The following is an 18,661-nucleotide window of genomic DNA, read 5'->3' as shown; positions in this document are numbered from 1 at the left end:
GAGCCTCATAATGAATAATCATCATGATATTTATAAAAATTCTATCAGCTACCAAATTTCTTCAATCGCTAAATACAGACCAATAAAAAGCGCCCATTTCTTTTGGAACTCGTATTTAGTYTCACGGCTCAGCAAGGTAAAATGAGATGCCAAACTCTTTAACATAAGCAAAGCAAATACAGCCCGAAGAAGAGATGGTATTATTAAAAAAACGTAGTCTTCTGAACATTAAAAAAAAATGTAAGAAAACAATCCTGCTGCAAAAGAAATGCCAAAGCAATTAACCRAAAGCATGACTTCATTTCGTAGTAAATTTAAAACATTCCTTAATACGCAAATGCAACAAAATGTAACAGTTAAAAGAAAACTTGTGAAAAAAAGTAATTAAAGCAAAAATTTTGCTTACAAAGAGCAAGTCGAGTTACACTTTTGTTTTCACGCACTCCAGTATCCGTCTTCGCAGCTCGCTGCGGCAAGTTCCTCTTCGTAGCTGAAGTTTGAGTTGATTTATTCCATGCCAAGTGACGGGAAAAAAGTGAAATATAAAACTTACTTCACTTAACATTCACGCAGAATTAAACAACTTCGCAATTAAGGCGTAGGAATCCTTTCGTTTCATTTTGCTGCGAAGTTGTCCTTTCTACGCGCTGGCGTGATTCTGTTCGTCGCTGCCGTCATTTCATAGTTGGATAAGAAAAATGGCAGTGCAGATAACCCAGGCAAGCGTGGAGACGTAAATTAATTTTGTTTTCGCGATAAAACGCCAGTGTCGCCTAAGGAATGTGCCGAGCGTGTCGAATGAATGCAAAGTAAAAGAAAAAAATTTTAAAAACATATAAAATACACATCTCGCAGACAAATCCCAAGTGTTGCATTGCGATTTAAAAACTGACATATCCTATAAGGATAAATGAAAGTCGCACGGCAAACAGCGGTCGCAAGCAGTGAGGTACGTACGGTGGGTGATCGGTGGGATGGCCGGCTGAACGGTCAGCCTGATCCCTTGACTGTGTGCGTGTGTATGAATCATAGTTAACTTAACGGTGTTTTTAAACCCTGCAAGCTTACTTGTTTAACCACAATTTTTAGCGCGTAAGGAGCACACGACCTCGTATTGTCCTTGTATTTATATGTATGCTGGATTGCAGTGATGCAAGGTAAACCACACTATTTGACTGAAGCGGCGAAGGCGCTAAAGGAGTGCAAAAGAAAATAAGAAATATCAGGCATTGTGTGGGAGGGACCAGTGTTGGTGTAATATCATTGAAGAATTGTCTCTCTAGCAAAATTGTAATTTAAATTTGTATTTAACGCAAAATTTGTTGACTTTGGGTATAATATATAATAAACAGTGTGACAGTGAAAAAACAATGAATAAAAAAAAAAAATTTTAAGGTTTATCACATAATACCTTTTACCGAGTTCTGAACACGCACTTTGGCATTTTTCTTCACTTGCTTTATTTGCTCGGTAATTTCGGTGTTTTGCATTGAAAGTCACATACAATACATAGTTTAGGTTATGGAAAAACTTTTCTGACTTTTTTGGTTAGATTAGTCTGGTAAGCCAATGAGCCACGCATAGACTAGTTTTGGTCCTTGCGATGCCAGATGGAGTTCAGTTACTATGTCCATGAGGAGTAGTTATCCTTCACGATGCCTGCCCTTTTTTGCGAATTTTAACTGACTCCAGTGTATCATACCGTGCGGATCCCAGATGCTTAGATGAATACGCCTTAAGCACCGCTTTTTGGTGTTTAAGTAGTAAATGAAAATCCTTCAGAATATTATTCATAAGGACAAAACTTAAGCAAATATTGCCGTTTAGGCTTAGAATTAATTTTGGTAAAGAAGAGTTTTGGGAAGCTTAGATTGCTGATATACTGATTATATCGACCTTCGAACTTTTCGGTATCATATTTATAGTACGATTTGTCTTTTGCTGCAAAATATGGCTCAGTTTGGCGATCACTTTTTTCCCACGAACATTTTTTCCTATAAAACATTCTATTGAGATCTGAGTACAGGAAAAAGTAGTTAGTGGCCAGATCGAGAGAATGTAGAAGATGCGGAAGAAATTCGAAGCAAGACTTTATGGATTATTTACAGATTGCGTGGCACCCACTTTGCCAAGAGCTTTCGCATGCCCAAATATTTGATAATTATGTAATGTACACGTTTATTTGTTATCTTTAAAATAGCTGTTATCTCGAACGATTTCACTTTACAGTCATTCAAAATTATTTTGTGGACGTTCTTGATGTTTTTGTGGTCCTTTCTTGGGTGACCACTGCGTTCGCCAAGTCTAAACTCGACATATCAATACTTGATGGTTGTTTTTCCTGGAGAAGTGTCCAGAAATTAGTCATCAAGCCACGTGTTTGCTTCAGCCGTATTTTTCCCTTCCAAAAGCTTTTACTCAACACTCCAAGCCTCTTCTTCTCAATATTTGCAAGAAACAATATTTGCTTTACGCAAAATTATATAACTCACAAACTAATGATCCCACAAGTGTCAAATTTGTACATACGCCTTTCAAAAGTTAGGGCAAAAAGTTTTCTGAACAAGCATTTAATTGAATACATCAATAAAATAAAAACGTTTATATAAGATTTAGGAAAAGTCGGTGGTCTTTAGTACAAAACATAGAACAGCACCCAATAATTCCCTACGTACTCAAATAAAAAATGAGTATGCCTCCAAAAATAATGAAAATAATCACATTCATTCTATTCGAATTAGAATTCAAATATTGATAACAAAAAAACCCAACAGCAACAACTTTGCATTCAGCACCAGACAACTCAGCTTTATATATTGTATTCTCAACTAATGGAAATGCAAACAACTCCAATAAATTAAAGAAAGACAATCATTGAAATACCACAGTGACAAATCACAAAGCAAAATAGCTGCGAGGGGAGAAATACGCGCCGGTAGAAACGCCGAACGGCAATGCGAAGTGGCGGCATGAGGGCCAAACTTTTCGAATAAAAAAGCAGGCACGTGCTGAGATTGCTAACACAACCCTCAACAACAGCAACTGTTGATAGCGGCAAAACAAGTGACACAAAGTATTTTGAACCAAATGAGATTTTTGTTGGAAATGCGAAAAAACAACACAAAAATAAAAATAAAATAAACAGAAGTCAAATACCAAAGCGAGAGATTTAAAATAAATGCAATAAAAGCGTTTAGCCAGCGAAGAAAATTGCAAAGTAAATTAATGTTGGCAATTGTTCATGCTCCATGATATTTCACGTTCAGTGTTATATGGGCAACGCGGACCGTTATAAAACGTGGTGTCGGCAATCAGCAGACACTTTCTGACTTGGTGTTAATTGTCAAATTATGAGCGAATATTTGGCAGCTATGAACTTTTGAACTGTGGCGCAGTTAACTTTTGTGTGGTGGAAAATGTGGGAGAAGTGATTTGCCATTTTCTTCATTTGCCTGTTTTATTTGTGGCTTTAGACTTTAAAAGTTCAAATATAATATAATTATTTAGATTAATCGCTAGGTAGACAGCAAAAAACTTGCAGAGGGTGTTGTTACAATCTTTGCACCCATTCACCAATATGCTTTGGTTAAAAGCCTAAAACATTTTTTTTTATTTTTTTTTTTTTTTGCTTATTTAGATAAAAAAAAAACTTATTTACGCCGCTTGCACGTTTTAAGCCGAGTTTGCAACAGCGCGGAAGTCTGTTTGGCGCCAATTCAAGATAACAAGTTCAGCTAAGTCTCCTGCATTTGATCTCTCCAACGGAATAGAGGTCTTCCTCTTTCTCTGCTTCCCCGGTGGGTACTGCGTCGAATACTCTCACAACTCGAGTATTTCCATCCGTTCGGACAACATGACATAGCCAGCGCAGCCGCTATCTCTTAATTTGGTGACGGTTGTTCCATCGGGTGGTGTGTGATTCTGTTTTCACGAGTCTTTCCAAAATTTGGCGCATGGTGAATATCTGATCAGTTGTTGATTTTCGAGGTCTAAAACCACACTGATAAGATCCAATCAGTTTGTTGACGGTGTGCTTTAATCTTTCACATAATACGCTCGATGGAACATTATACCCGAAGTTGAGGAGGTAGTGAGTGCCCCCATCACTTTGTTGCTCTTCAGACGGGTAATTGCTATTTGAATTTGTTTATAGTCATGTGATAGAACGCCTGCTCCATCTTCATCGATTAGCGAAATGAGTTCACCATCTCTTGATGATATGCTTTCACTGCCACTCAGCAGACTGCAGAAGTGTTTCCATTTTAATTTCAGTATGCTCTAGGCATAAGCCACTAGATCACCTCTGTGGTTCTACAAGAGTATGCTACGATCTTAAAACCTTTATTTAGTCACTGCATCTTCTTGGAGATTTTACGAGCTTGACCCCTAGCAACCAGTTTGTCAAATTCTTCGTATTCACAAATTTCGGCCACTCTCTTTTTGTCTGCTAATGCGTCTCGCTTCTCTTGCAGCTTACTACAAAGATTACACAAAATTGAAAAATTAAATGAGGCTACAATGAACATTTTTCTTTAATTTGGGACTTCTGAAAAGAAATGGTAATTCTTAATCCTTATAAGTTAGTAGTGTACTGTTAGAGGTCAAAACAATTTACCCATTGTATTCAATCACTCTCTCTCCCACTTTTTCCGCATTAAAATATTAATGGGCAGAAGACAGCGTCAGTGAGAGTTCATGGTATAATAGTTCAATTTGAATGCTTCGAATAAAGTATTCCAAATAATTCCTTAAAACTTTTGCACAAATGCTTATAACTTGTTCAGCGCAGTTCAGCGGTTATTAAATTTTGTAATTAATACTATACAGTTCTTTCTAAAATATAGTTAGTTTCCAGAGTTATAGCTTAACTGAGAACCCGATCAGTAGTTTCCAAGGACCCGGACTTGTACCTGAAAAACTCAAATTTTATTATTGTTCCAAGAAAACCGTATGTCAGTGATTTACAATCAGTGTATTGTTTTAAAATTATATATTTTACAATCTTATTGTATATGTATGACACTCATAATCTGATGCGCTTTTCATCAGGCCATCTGCAACTGAAAAATCTGTATGTATATTTTGCTGAAGAAACATCACAATGGCGCTGTCACACGTGTTTGGATTTTGAAAGAAATACAAACAGATTATTTGATAGATATGCACTACTACAAAAATAACACAAAGATGTGGCAGATGCAACTGCCACCGCACAGGAGAGATCAGTCAAATGGCAAACGGCATTGAAAGCGTACGTTTGTAGGTGTACAAATGCGGGCCGATAAGTATTCTACAGTGAATTGAAGTGTACTCCCTGGATGATGCCAACTGAACTGTGAATATATTTTTCCACACCCAAAGACACACATATAGAGATATATGAATAAAAATCGTTAACGCATTTGTTGTAATGCATGTGTGAGTATGTAGTAATGTGTGCGCTGGAGAGTGATTGGACCCGGAACATCAGTTACGGCAACTCTTTGACGTTTCGCACAAGCCAAGCGCAGTCAAGTCAAGTTGAGCTGAGCTGAGCACTTTCAATTGCAACACAATCAAGCGCTCAATGCGCACAACAACACTCATTGCAGCATGTATATAGAATATATATGTATGTATACATATGTATTTATAAAAAACGTATGTATGCATAAGTATATAAAGCATATATGTATTTTCATAAAAAGTATGTGTATAACATATGCAGCTGAGTGCACGTGCACTTGTGCTTTGGAAAATACACAACTGTGCATTTGCTGTGCTTGTTGTAGCACACCGGGGCGTATGAGCAACCTCATTATCGACGCCTTTCGATATCGACAGGGAGCACTTGAAGAGCAACTGCCGTCATACAAATGTTGGCACTGTGGCCTGAGTGAATCACTGCTGCACGCACATGTATATATGTGCGTGTGTGTGGGTTTGGAGTGTACAAATTGCGTTTGGGCGTCTTGTGTCTTTTGCCGCAGTCGCATGGCAGATTCGCTGCTGGTTCTGTTGCATGTGTATGTATGTGTTTTAAAAGCATTTCGTTGTCATTGATTTGTTATCCGATTTATTTGGATTTTTTTTTTTTTATTTCTTTTTTGCACTTTATTTCATTTGATCTATTTTTTGAATATTTTTCACTCTTTGGTTTGGGTTCAGTTGACAGTTAACTTACTCCGCAGCGTAAGCCTCACACTTTCTGCTGCCGCATATTTATGTATTTATGCAAAACAATTGCAAATGAAGTCTACTTGCTTATGCCATGAATAAATGATGAGTGATGGGGCAAGTTGAGCATGTGTTCGACATCTTTAGGTATTAGCAATTTTTGTTTTCGCAAATTGGCAGTTTTTCTTATCGAATATCGAAAGCGATAAAGTTTTTAAGCATTTTTGGGAACGCAGCAGCCCTTGATTATGCATTTTAATGAATTTTTCGTATTTATTATTAATATCTCAGCGACAACTCACACAAATTTTAAAGCATAAATTTAGGGTTAAATTTTTTTCCTAATGAGCTGGTCACTCTTCTTTAAAAAATAAAAATTAATTAAATTTAAAATAGAAAGAAGGTTCATTAAAGCTTCTGACCTCAACAGAAACGCCACTACACTTAATTATACTCATCATCTTGGGGATAACACTCTAAGGCCAGGGCGTCCAAAAGCTAGTAATAGTGCTGAATATTGTTATCCATATGATGCGGGAATGTTGGCTAAGGAATTAAATTCGAATAAAACAACAATTTGAGGAATTTTATCTGCAAATTTCGGAAATATAAAGGTCTGTTCGCGAATATTTTCTCAAAAGGTTACATAGGTTTCCTCAGGTAAAAAACAGATCTTTCTCAATAATTTGTTCTCATATAAAACCTGAAATGGTTTATTAGAATTTTGTATTGTTACAAACATACGCTATTAACAAAGAAATTCTGAAATGTTTAGAAAATATATTTTAAAATCGTCCATTGCGAAGCCAATTTCGGTAACCTCACGGAAAAAAGATTTGCTCGCGTTGGCGGAATAACTCCTTACAGAGTCAACTAAAGTAAAAAAGTACACATTTTAGTTAAAACCTTAATTTAGAACTTGGAGGAATGAAAAAAAAAATTTAAATAGGTTTTTGGTATTTTTACAAAAAAATTAAAATTACGCGACATTTTTTCTTTCAAATAATTGTAATCGAAAAGAACCTTCGTCCAAATCTTTAAGAATTATATCTTAAATGAAGAATCGGTTGAGTAGTTCTCGAGAAATATTGCTAACTGCTTTCAAAAAGACAGTTTCAGGAAAAACGCGTTTATAGACTGCGCCCTTAACCTACCTAGTCTCGAACGTACAAGTTCTCAAAGAATACTCGAGACTATCCGAGTATCAATTGAAAATTTAGGACAATATTGTAACACCTCTACAATCTAGAATTTAGTAAGACAATAAAAAAGGTTCGACCTTTCAAAACCCGTAATCTTATATAACCCCTTAACACCTTACTTAATTTTATTTCTAAGTTTGCTTAATAACTATAGTTTTGTAACTCTGTCACCATACCTGATTTAATATATGGTACATAACTAAATTTTGCTAGAAATACTCAATTTGTTTGTTTTTAGTAAAAGATAAGAAGAGAGAAAAGCTCACAAAAAAAAAAAAAATTGCTCAACTTGCATAGAGGTTGATGAGATGCTAGAAAATTACCTCGGTTAATGTCCTGCTTTCAGGTGGTTGAGACGTGATACGTTCCATGGCGTCCAATATGCTATCTGAAAATAAATTGGACAGTTAGGGTAAACAAAAATTAGAGATATTGCCAAACTCACAGTGTTGAAGGACAACCCTTAATTAATTACAATTTGGCATCACAATTGGCCACTGATAGACAGGAAATTTATATTGATACTAGATATTATAGTAAAGTATATTCCTATAGTTCAATTACTAAATTTATAAAAAATATTTGTTCATTTACCATAATATCCTTATAACTGTTCCAGATATTATCCTTATTAAATTACTCTAGGAGTTAAACGTACTTGTAAGTCCTTGTTTTGAAAAACCTCAATTCAATCTGTTAGAGCTCGTAGATATGTAAACTTTCTGAACATTCACTTAAATATGTATATTTTTTGTATAACCCTCTGGATCAAATGTAAATCGTAGTTGAAATAAATTTAAAGTGACTGTTAGATTTAAAAAAAAAACTATGTTGTGGGCATACTAATGGCCTGATTCCTTAACTGATAAATAAAAATGATAACAATTTTTTTAGTCTATTTTTTTAATTAAACTCTTATATACATACATTTTTTGCAATTAGAACAAAGTTTTAATATATAAATTAAAAAGTAAAAATGAAAAAATGAAAATAATTAAATTTAGTTTTATTTAATCTAATTTTCACTTTAATTTTAGTGTTTTTTCACCTCAAACTGCAAGGCCTGAACATAATTCCCACAAAAGCCACTAAGCAAACTTATCTGCTCTGATTGAAAATCAATAATGATTATAGAGTAAGAGAAAAAAAACTTAAAATAAAAGATAAGCAGAAAGTCTTGAGAGAAAGTAAAAACTAGAAGAATAAAAGAAAAGGAGAGAAAAATAATAATCTTAAATGGCCACTGCAATGCCATTGTTTAGCGCATTCTGTCTAGGCAAACTATTTGCTTGCCAAAAAAATAAAGCATTGCACAATAAAACAGAAGAACTGTGAAGAAGCATAGCAGTCATACCGGGAATGTCACAGCGCTGGTGTTGATAACTATGGCTATGCGAGGCATGCGGAGAGAACGATAGATTAACGCGCTTATCAGCTGGGGGACGCGCACACCCGAAGAAACGACTATGCAGACAACCCATTGTCTGCTTGTATGTGTGTGTGTACTTTTATTTACACTTAAGCCAGTTTGCCACGTTTTTTTCTCTTGACTAAAAAACAACCCTTCGAAGTGCGTGGCTGCAGCCAGGCGCTGCGGATTTTATGCTTCAATTGTTGATCTAAGTCTCAGTTGGTACCAACTTTTTTCTATAAACCGTTACGTGCTGTTGTTGCTAGTTTTGCGCTAAAACAATTGCAATCATGCTGATTTTATTCCAGATGCGTTGTTGTTTTCTTTGTTTCCTGAAAACTAAGCAAACAGCGAAAGAGTGAAATTCAAAGCCAATAGGCATGTTTGTGTGTGTGTGTGAAAAATGATTTCTCGCTTTGAAACAGCAAACAGCCTGAAGCAAATACATATAAATGTATATGTGTGTGTTTGTTTGCATAAATGTCTGTAAACGAGCAAATATGGTCATGCGGGTGTGTGTGTGCTTCAAAGCCAGCAGCGTTTGCTCTGAAACTGAACGCATTTATTTTTACCAGTCCGTTTTAGCATGCAATCACACACACACATATATATATAAATATTGCGGTCAAAGAAGTTTTGTAATGAACTTTTTTTACCAACAACTTTTTTGCTTGAACTTTTTGTACAAAAATTGAAATTTTTTTTCGTAGAAATTTAATAAAGCAAATGCTTGCTGCACATTCAAAGCGCTAGGCTTTGCTGTAATATCAGCACAACAATTCTAAATTTAGCTTAAAGCGTCTATTTATGGCAAAGTTTACTGGTTGCAAGTAAAATACTCGAAAAAAAAACTTTTTAGCAAATTTGAGCTAGAAAACCAATTTGAAATGCTTTATTATGACTTTCAATCGCTCAAATGGAGAATATAGCAGTTCTTGTTTTTCTATAACAAAATATGATTGATCTTAATCTATATAACACAATTCCTACAAACTGCACTGAAAACTGCAGTTACAATTGAATGATCTAGAACTTGCTCACCAAATGGAACATTAGCATCAACACCGAAAAGTCCGTGCAAGTAGTATATTCCTCAAGCACAACAATTGCACTCAAGTGGCTTTAAATGGTTAGTTGCAACCAAAACACATATGTGCAAAATATTGGAGGATTACAACTGATAAGAAGCACACTGGGAAGGTCACATACAAATAAAAAGCACTCAGCTAAGATTAAAATTGGTGCGGCTATACTGGCTTCTTAGGCCAAGATCCCACCTCAGTCTGAAGAATAAGTCACTAACTTGGACTGACCTGGCCGTATGGCATTCAAAACTGGGGCACTGTAGCGAATTCAAATTTAAAAGTAATTCTAGCTTTTCAAAATAAAATTTTGCGCATCATGGCGGGGGCTCCTTTCTCTATGAGAAACGAATTTCTCCACTAGGATCTAATGTTGTTTACTGTAAAGAAATAAATTGAAAAATTTAGTCGATTTTACCTCTTCCATTTGGAGGTATATAATTTTATTTTATTTTTCTTTTCTTTTTTAATTTATTTAATGTCATACTACCATAATTCATTCTCATTGTGTTTTCATAAAATTTAGTTATTATTTCTCTAATTAAACACATTTTATAATTATTGAGATTTACAAAACAAAAAAAAAAAACAGAGATTATCTCCTTAAGATATATAGAAGTAGGTCTGGCGAAAACTTCAAGTCGAATATATTTTTAATTATTATATATACATACATACATAATATATTCGGTTGGGCCAAAGAAAATTTTTTTTGTTTCGCATGATATGTGGAAAAACATGTTCTTAGCACCTTCTAGTTTTCTATTTTTTTTTTCTTATAATCAGTTGAAAAATTAATAACTTGTTTCTAAATATTTGAAAATATTTCATTCGGTAGATTTTGTAGGAAATTTAATGCGTTACAAAATGGTCTTTTACGAATATTTCATAATCCAAACCGTTTAAAACGTGTTAGCGGTTGAAAGTTGACTACATTGAGTGAATTATTTATTGTGAGTTTGAAACTCAATGAAAAATTAAACATTATCGGAAAACTCATAGTTTTTCAGAATATTTACAAAATGGCCGTGGAAAGAAATATTAATTTTTTTTAATCACCCTAATGTACATACAAGAGTGTACATATGTGTCAAAGTATGCGAGAAATAAAATCAAAAGAAAACATCGTACCTAATTATTAATATGTGTGTTTTTTCAAAGTTCCCATTTTTTTTTTTCTTATTTTTCAAATTTACGAAGATTACACATAAGTATAAATATTTCTCCATAATATATTTTTTTGGTAAAAATCGTAGTATTAAGTATTAAATAAGCTTTCTAGAACGCCGTATAAGAACTGAGAGGACCCTTCAAATGACATACAATACGGTTTTCAAATAAACTAAAAAGTAATAATGATTATGAGAGATGCATAACTTCTGTAATCAAGAAAACGTTATATGTATATAGCACTCGAAGAAAGATTTTATAATCTCAAATATTATACAAATAAGATTTCAAAGAACATTCGAACAAATATCACTGCAAATATGTTATATTTATTTGTCAATACAGTAAAACGGCATTGATTAGAAAACATTGAAAAAAAGCGCTCCAATACGAAAGTGTTTTAATTAAATTTGTATGCAGAGTTGCAAAGCAGTAATCCTAAGTGCACATACGCACACACTCACATAGAGTCATTTTGCTCCACTCACTAATTTGAAAAGCTGCACCATCAAAGCCAAATGTAAGGCAATAAAAGAGTATTGCTGCCAACTGCTTCACTTACGAGTCAAATTACAAATGTCCCCATCACTCGAGCCAAGCGCTTACAAGGTGCTCGCATTTGCATACTGTCACACGCACATATGTATGTATATGTACACACACGCGAATGTGTGTGCAAAGGGCAAAAACTGCGGTGTTCCCTTGAAGCTTGAAGCGCCAATGAAAGTTCCGATGTAATTCAAATATTTTCGCATACAATTTACAAGTCAGCTGCACTGCATTGCTGTGAGTGTTACGGTTGCTACTGCTTTCTACAATGTATGCAATTTATGTGCTTATGTGTATGTGTGTGGGTCACCACCGCTATGCAGCTGTGGCATATTAAAATTTTATTGCTTTAGGGTACTTTGTTTTTACTTCGTTTTTGGTTTTTTGCCGCCCGAAGTTGTAATTGCTGTGATCGCTCCACTGCATGTTTAATTGCATTTGCAGACAAACCAAAATTTCAATGGACCACAATTGCAGACAATTGCTGAAATAATAGTGGTAATAAATTGTGTACTTTTCCCGCATTTTTTCTCGTTTGCTGTCTTTTCGTATTTCAGTAATGTTTTTGCCAGCTGACATGCATGTTGTCACTTGGCGGGCAAAATATGAAAACATGTTTGCTAGTATGCATAAATTTTTATTTTGTGGATATACGTGTGTACGAGTATGTTCATATGGTATAAAGTATAATTGTGTGGGTAGTGCTAGTCCGAGTACAGAGAAAGTTCGTTTGGTTGTGGCAAATTTATGGTTCCTACAGAATCAACTATCCTATTTAACATCATTAGCTAGTTATGAAAGATATATATATGTATATTTACATTACCACATAGTTTAATAACTCAATATGGACATAGCTAAATCGACTCAGCTAATCAGGCAAAAAATAGTTAGATTTATTAATTTAAATTTCTCGCGAAAATTTATTCGTCGAAATATTTTTTGTCTAGGTTGATAATGACTCCTAGTTACAATAAAATGAGAAAATACATCTGGAGCAACGCTGAGGAATATTGAATTTAGTTTTTGCTAAAAAGTAAGGACAGTCAATAACTCCATTAATTACATTGAAAACTAATATGCATATACATATGTCGTAATCCACTACAAGAAGACATAGAGAAAACTTAAAGAGAATATTTTTTTAATTAGAATATTATGTGAAACTTTATCAAAGATTTCAGAGAAATCTATGTAAATATAATCAACTTAAAATCCTGCGGAGAAGGCAGTCATGCAACTATCACTAAAAATGTTAAATTTGACACAGCGGAGCGACCAGAGACAAACCCGTGCTGATTGACATTAATGATTGATTTAACTGCAAAGAATAACTTATTTTTAAAAGAGCACTAAACAATTTTGGAAATGGTAGAGAGTTTCTACCACCTTTAAGGATAAGGGGGGTGAATGTCAATTTCCAGTCTGGCATAAAATTACCAGAAGACAGAGAGTTATTGAAGAGAAGCATGCGAGCATATAAGAAGGCAGGACAGTTTTTTATAAGTACATGTGGCTGGTTGAAGGAAGGTTTGATATCACAAATAGACTTGGCAATATCATCCTTCGTAAGACACGGTGTGCAAAAATTTATGCATGGAAAATTATTAGCAGAAAAAGTACATAGAAGTAGTACAAAGCTCATCATGTGCATAATTTGATCTGAAGAATTCAGCAAACAAGTTGAAAATTTCACCAACAGTAAATGCGGACTTATCACCCTAGCGTAAAGCGGAAGGAATGACGGAACATGCTTTTCAAGATTTCACAATGTTCCAAAAGACTTAGGATTCGACTTAATGTTAAACTCCATTTTGTCAATATTTCTTTTATAGAGTAATTTATGCAAATTATTAAACAATTTTGTGTGGTGTTGAAATTGATAAATAGAGGCATGAGCTTTTGTTGAAGAGAATTTTTTGTTGTATTTATTTTTTAAGTTTTTACCAGCGTTTGAGATCATTAGTACACCAAGGCAACCTATGATATTATAACAACAAAAAATGGAAAAACTATTAGCAGTATCTGTTTCAGAAATTATATCATCCTATTTAAACTCAAAGAGCCGATCGTTGAGTTTTACATAATCTCACATATCCAGCTCAAATGTTAAAGGAGAATGAAGAATGGTAGCTGGAATAATGGAAGAAAAACCATTAAGGAACCTAAATTTTAAATTATTACTGGGAAGGACTAAATCAATCAATCAAGGCTATAGAAACAACTGGACCAGAGAGTATTTCTTAGATTAAAGTCACAAAAGAACACAATCATTTTTATATTTCAACTAGGGACGTATGAAACCACAATGAACAGAGCGTCAATCCAGAACATAATCGTCATTATCAACCAATATTATATGAGGACGAAATTTGCGATGAACTGGTGGGAGGACGCCACCACCAACAGCGAGTTTTTTCAGAATATCTATACTTACGGAAGACAGAAAAGATATTCAAAAACAGTTTAAGTTAAAGTGTTGCCAATTTCACCTGTTTTGTAGTTTTATATTTCCAACACTTTTTTAATTTTAAACTAGTTTAATCAGTTATTTTGTACAAATACCTTGAGAGGGCAGACATTTGTTAAGTCTCTGGGGAAAGGTTCCGAAACTGGACGAGGCACACTAAAATAAAGTGCTTTAAAAAGTATTTCGAACATAAAGAGTCGGGTAAATATATTATTTCTGGATATTTACTTTTTGAAAAATTTAAAATTTTGAGACTTTTGATCTTCACTCATTTGTGTTTCTTCTGTTGCGCACAAACACGATCTTATTAATATTTAAAACCTCCTTATCAACTACAGGTATTGTAATTTAAGCAATCGCTAATAATTTAAACTGCAATTGAATTACTTCAATTCAACTGTTCCAACTAAGTGGAGTTGAAATCCGTAATAGGGATAAAAGTTAAGAACTAAAACAGCGACAATTAAGAACTCTCTTTAGACATGAAAATATGTTTATTTGGTGATTAACTCATGCCAGTGACATGTGGTGATTCGAGAGCTACTGGCAAAATAGCCCCACATACTTACAAACACTATCTAACACGTCTTCCAAAACAACCATGAAAGCGAGGACATAACTCATAGCCAGCAAGCACAATTTCAGCGCAATTATTTCATCATTTTGCAGCTGACAACGTTAAACAGTGAAAACAACAGCAACATCAAACTTGTATTTTGCCAACAAAATAAATTGCCTGATATTTTACGTGCCGGTTCCGTTAAGTTAATTGTGCCAGTTTTCCAATTAGGCGCCACCTAACGTTGTCCCATGCAATATCTACGTGTTCTCACTCCACATACACACACGCACACGCACACACACATACATATCTACTCACACATGCACCATGGCGCTGCTACACACTTGACAGCCCACCTACTGTGGACTTAGCCTGTCATTTTTGTGGCAACCAAATGTGCCAATCATCGCCACTGGCAAGCGCAGCAGGTCACACCATCCCTAACAGCGCCGGAGATTGTTCAACTTGTTTGCTGTTATTGTCGCCATTTTTGTACACATTTGTACATAGGTTATGAGGACAGGAAGTTGCTCCCACACAAGCTCTGATACCAGGGTGTCAAATCGCAAAAGTTATCAGTTTCGTCATTTTTTTCGGTTATTATAGCTACAGTGTTGGTAAGCAGAATGGATCCATAGCTTTTACGTTTTTTAAGAATATTTATTAGTTTGTTTTCTCAACTCTTTATGATGAAGGAACTTCAGTCTAACTAATTAAATTACCAAATTAGTCCGTTATGACTCTAACCTTTGATTTCCATATAGAATTGTATACCACTTCAATATATTCACGAGCTTACAAACAAAATGTTCCGATCAATAATTCGAGCATAATTTCTTACTCCGCTGAAACTTGTTTTGAAAATTAATTTTAACAAATTTTGCACATTTCCATTATTATGTTCAACACTGTACAAAACTGAGTGTGTGCAATCACGCTCTAGACTTATTCATATTTGTCTATATGTATTTAAATATAATTATATATGTGTAAGTTAGCGACTTGTCTGTAGCAAGTTTGTTTGGCCAAAGGTAACCGAACCGTTCTGTTAACAAAGTGAGAATTCGGCAAGGCGTTTGGCCTTTTTGTTGTTTGCGTAACTTTTACTGAGCAACCCACAAACCCACAAAACACAAAAAACAACACACTGCGTTGTACAGCAATAACGTGTTGTCAGTGTAAGCAACTTCGCAGGCAATTTCGAAATAATTTCAAAAGTTATTCCAAAGTTAGATTTTTCTTCAATTTCCTGTGGCCATCTACTATATTGCGTCTCCGCAGGTGGCCAACGAGAAACAAAGAAACAGACTTTGCCACATTCGGTCATTATCGATTAGAAGCCGATGGATAGCTAATAAATGGATTTATTAAAAGACTTGACTTAACTTTTAATGAATAAATGGGATTGGAATGGGAATGGACTTAATTCCAAACAAAGCCATCGCTTTTAATTGGTATCAAAATGTTATAGTTTGTACATAAAAGGTAATGGCATAAGTCTCCCTGAATCACCGTAAGGCATTTCTAATATTCGCAATAATTCCGCACACGAAATGTGGTTAGAAATACAAAATTTGAGACAAATTCTTTCTTCGATATTTTTATCTATTGTAAAAATTGCCATGCACTACTGAGGTGTACCGACTTAAGGGGGCGGCCCGCTTTAGAAAGTTAAAAAAATCTATTTTTTTTTTATTTCGCTTGAGGGGGAAGCCTGATTTTCGATTTTTTGAGGGTATTTGGCAGAAAAAGAAATAAGTGATTAAAACAAAATTTCTAGGGTTTATAGTGATATATTTCAACATCATTCACAAGTTTTTTTTTTATACGAAGTCTTTGATATTCTGCCTTTGGGAAACAATTTCTATCGGAAACAAAAAATTCAAAAAGATTCAAATTTTTTAATAAGTTATCTTCTACTTAAACTAAAAAAATTTCAAAAAATAAGGGTAAAATTTTATAAATTTTTTTTTAATTAAAAAAAGTGGTTTTTAACCAAAAAAGTTGTCTTTATGTTGTTTAAAAATATGTTCAAACTTGACTTTTCTTAGTTTTTTTTTTTTAGTTTATATAGAACACAATTTAACACCAAAGATAGTAAACTTTGCCCCAATTCCGTACGATGTTTAGTTTTTTTCAATCCTGCTTTCCAATTAAGAAAAATCGTAAAAATGAAAAACTGAGAAATCGCGAGTCAAAGTTTTCGCTTTTTGCCCAAGCGCTCATATTTCTGCTTGACGCTCGGTCACTATTTTCCTTCTAGCTTCGAAAATATTTCGAACTCTAATCTATAATCTTTGGGGACAAATTCTTAAATTGTTTTTAAAGAAATTTAAGCAAAAACAATCGATTTTTTGAAGCCTCCAAGCAGGCTGCCCCCTAAGCAGCTGCTGTAAATAAACTGGTTGACAAATCGCCGTCATATTTGACATAATAATTAAAGACAGTCCTACAGACAACCAACTTAGCAAAATACATATTTTGGAATATCATTTACCCCGTAAATTTTATTTCTTATTAAAATGCTGAATGCAGAAAATCGATTTCATGGTACAAGCACTTGAATTCATACTTTCCTAAATAGACTTGTTCTAAAGGGGATGAGTTCAAAATTAGAAGTTATTTTGCAACAATGTGGGCTAAGAAATGTTTCACAAAAATTTAAGTAAGATTTTATTTTTACAATTTCATTTAAATGTATCACGAATACTCCTTTTAACACTTGTACAGCATTCTTAAATCCTGTGACGGAGTTCTGAGAATTCAAGAGTTGCACATTTTCACAAGCTCAAAATTTAAATATCCTGTAAAATGATTTCCCTTAAATTAATTTCACTTTCCCTCAGTCGAGCATTCAATTTTCGGAAAACTTATCATAAAATATTGTTGCTACACTTTCGAGCTCACAAATGTCATATGCGCTACGTTATTGTCGTCGTACTATATTGTTGGTAATACGCTCCCATTGTTATGACAATTAGTGCCAATTGAAAACTGAAATTCTCGGTAGTATACTGAATGAAAGTTTAAAAGCTGTACAGCAATGTTTTTCAAAAACAAGCATTAAAAAAAATTACTGTTAAATTCCTGCTAATCGATATGAAAGGCGGCACGTACGCCTGTTTGTTGCCAGAGCGCGTGAATGCAAAATGCAATTTGCACAGGCAACCAACTCGGTGGACACTCGCACGCATAGACACACACACACATACGCGCGCACATGCTGGCGTAACGTAGCTGGCGCACATTAAATGAGACATGGCATGATGCCAGCAAATTGTCCGCATCAATTTGTTGCCGGTTCGGACAAGCGAACAGCGCATTTAACAACAGCGGCGAAATGGCTAAAATGTTGAAATTGCATTGAAATTGGCATGTGACGCAGCACATAAATACTCGCACTTCGCCGCTGAAATGTGCTTTCTGTGTCAGCCTGTGGTTCTTGTCCTGCGGTGCGGCAATCGTTGGCGGCGGTGCCAACACAAGCAGCCGCGCCAACACCGGCAGCGGTTGGTCGTGTTGATGTCGTTCTGAATTGAGTTGAATTGAGGTTATGTGCCACATAATGGACAGGACGTGCATTTTAAACCGGCACACCACTACCACCATATTTGCTAATGCTAATGTCCAAGCGACTTCGCGTAATAATATTTGTAACAACCACATGTATGTTGTAATTAAAATAAATCACTACTGTAGTGACAACGCTGCTTAAAGTAATGTGTGTGTCGTTTGGCAGTGTTGCTATGATATAAGCGCAGTTTAGTAATTTCTCGTTTTTGTAAATAGCCGTTGGACATACAGTAAATACTTTATTGTGGTGTAAATCCGAAACAGTATTCTGTTATTTACATTATATTAAGTTTACAGCACCCAGTAGATAACGTCGGAGATCGTAAAAACTGTTTTTAGTTATAGATGACCAGCGTGACTAGTTAAGTCAATTTAGCCATGCCAATTTGTCTGTCTCTCGATTTGTATATACGCCAACTAATCTCTCAGTTTTTAAGATATCGAAGAAAAATTGCGTACACTTCTTTTTCTCCCCAAGAAATTGCT

Source organism: Bactrocera latifrons, unplaced genomic scaffold (genome assembly GCF_001853355.1).
Source record: "Bactrocera latifrons isolate USDA-ARS-PBARC rearing strain unplaced genomic scaffold, ASM185335v1 scaffold_29, whole genome shotgun sequence".
NCBI classification, from domain to species: Eukaryota; Metazoa; Arthropoda; class Insecta; order Diptera; family Tephritidae; genus Bactrocera; species Bactrocera latifrons.
This window is presented reverse-complemented; position numbering follows the sequence as displayed.